This window comes from Apis dorsata, unplaced genomic scaffold, assembly GCF_000469605.1.
Source record: "Apis dorsata unplaced genomic scaffold, Apis dorsata 1.3 scaffold_651, whole genome shotgun sequence".
NCBI classification, from domain to species: domain Eukaryota; kingdom Metazoa; phylum Arthropoda; class Insecta; order Hymenoptera; family Apidae; genus Apis; species Apis dorsata.
Genome location: NW_006263842.1, coordinates 70,381 through 72,646, shown reverse-complemented (window position 1 = coordinate 72,646; position 2,266 = coordinate 70,381). Strand labels below are relative to the sequence as shown.

The 2,266-nt window shown below is 37.8% G+C and overlaps 1 protein-coding gene across 1 annotated transcript in view; it reads right to left on the bottom strand.

The window, feature by feature from the left end:
• LOC102674141 overlaps positions 1-2,202 on the bottom strand; it is a 34,978-nt gene extending 32,776 nt beyond the window's left edge. Inside the window, exon 1 of the mRNA XM_031513472.1 lies at positions 2,129-2,202. The gene's annotated coding sequence lies outside the window, so the exon portion shown is untranslated. The remainder of the gene's footprint in view (positions 1-2,128) is intronic.
• Between the last annotated feature and the right edge of the window lie 64 nt (positions 2,203-2,266).

Here is a 2,266-nt window from a genome sequence, read left to right as displayed (position 1 = left end):
AGAGAGAGAGAGAGAGAGAGAGAGAGAGAGAGAGAGAGAGAGGAAAACGTGAAGACAAACTTTCGGTTCGCGCTCTATTTCGAGCACACCTGTCCCTGCCCTTCTCTCCTTCCTTCCTTCCTTCCTTCCTCCGTGTTGTTCCGTATTTCCATTCTTCGAGAGAGTCTAGGTACCGCGATCTTATTGTAACCGATGTTTTTCGCCGTTTATCGTCGTTATGTGGGCTTTTGTCTTCGAACAAGGAAGGTGGATAAGTTGGATTGGGTATTTTTGGTGTTGGTAATTTTTCTGAAAATTGTAAGAAGGGAGAAGAGGATTGTTAATATTTATTACGGAAAACACTTTGTTGCAATAATTTTTGCTCAAATTCATTTTCAATCTGTCTATTCTCTAATGAGAAACTGGATAAATTTGTCTTTACTTTGAAATGAAATCCAAGTTTTGCTGAAATAACAAAGCTATACTAAAATAACCCAGAAAATTTAATAAATTCAAGAAAAATTGTCTTTATAAGTAATTTGGATTTACTATTAATATTTACTGTATGTAAATAATAATAAAAATAATATCTCTTAAATTACACACCTTTCAAAACCCCTCTCCTCTATGCATACTCAAAAAGCTCTCCTCCAAGTGATTTCCAAATTCCAAATTCACCCTCGAACATCCCTCGATCTCGCATCGAGAGAACGGTTGGAATAGAAACGATAACAACAACGATGGAATGGATAACAAAAGGAGGGGAGGGAGGGGGGGAAAAAAAGAAAGAAAGAAACGCGTTTAATGGCGAATTGAAATTAAACTGGAAATTTGCAAATTGTAAAGGAAGTCGGGGGCCACGTTTCCAAGCAATCTTACCCTTTACGGGGTGAGGCAGGGTGAAGCGGACATTCAGGACGCGCCTCGAAAATAAGGCGGGAACAATGGAACGAAACGAGTCCTGGCGAACAAACGCCTGGCCATTTAAATGGAGGGATCCTCGAGAAAAGGTTCCTCGAGGTGGACCCACGGGGTCCTTCGAACTTCGACAGGAAAGTTTGTATAGGACCCACGACTAGCTTTTGCTCGCTCCTTCGTTACGAGCCCCTTTCATTTCTCTCTCTCTCTCTCCCTCTCTTTCTCTTCTCCTTATCCTCCTCTCTTTCGCCCTCCTCCTCCCTCCTTTTTCCTTTCTTTCAAAGATATAGCACGCGCGGTCACTTTCCTTTCTTTCTTTGCTTCTCTCATTCGTCATCGCCTTGCGTTAACCAGCTCGTGTGTTAATTCGGATCGTAAAGTCTTGCGATTAGAAAAGTTTGGGAGGCTATATCGATCGTATTATTGTTGGAAGATAGGAAAATAGATATTTTGGAAAAATGAAATTTTAATTTTTAATTTTGTTAAAATTAGAAAGAAAGTAAGAAAAGGGATTTCAGTATATATGGTTTTGGTCTATTTTTATGTTCATCAATGAAGGAGCAAAATGTTTTAATAATAAAAGAATTATTTAATCGATTTGTTATTATCAAACGTATATATTGACCGTGCTGATAAACAGACGTTTGTCATGCAAATTTTGCCTATAAACGAATTTTAAGTAATATTTTTGTACATAAAGTTTTTATCAAGGCTCAAACGTTATAACATCTTTCTATAATTAATCTCCTAACAGATATTCTTTCTCAAAGATGTGTCTTATTCTCATAACTAGATCCTAAAAATAACTTGAACTTGTATTGAATTCCAAAAATCTGAAATATCAAAGATTGCTTATTGATTTATCGTTAATAATTCATCATATATTTTTCGATGTGTCTTTAATTGATTCGAAGAAAAGAAAACGATCAAAAGATCCAAACTTATCTAATTTATATTATCCAATCACAGTTCCATCATACTCACTTAAAAAATTACAACAATAAACACTTTCGAAACCTTTCGAAATCTTTCCTCCTATTACTCAAACCCATTACTCAAATCTAAAGAATTCAAATATCTCTCAAAAAATTTACCTTCATCAAGAAGAATAATCGATCGAACTAAATCTCGATCCAAAGAAGAAGAAAAAAAATTCCTCGTTCGTCCCAGCGATGGTCAACTCTCCGGAGAGCGAAGGTCGGCGCAAAAAGAAGAGGATACCACTACTCACCGCGTGTCCTTGGCCACCAGTATTCGACCCGTACATCCAAACTCAGCACCGGTTAATCAAACCACTGTTCCTTGGGCGCAGTATTCGCGGATCGTCGCGGCACATAATCCACGATCACACACGAGATGGAGGCGCGCA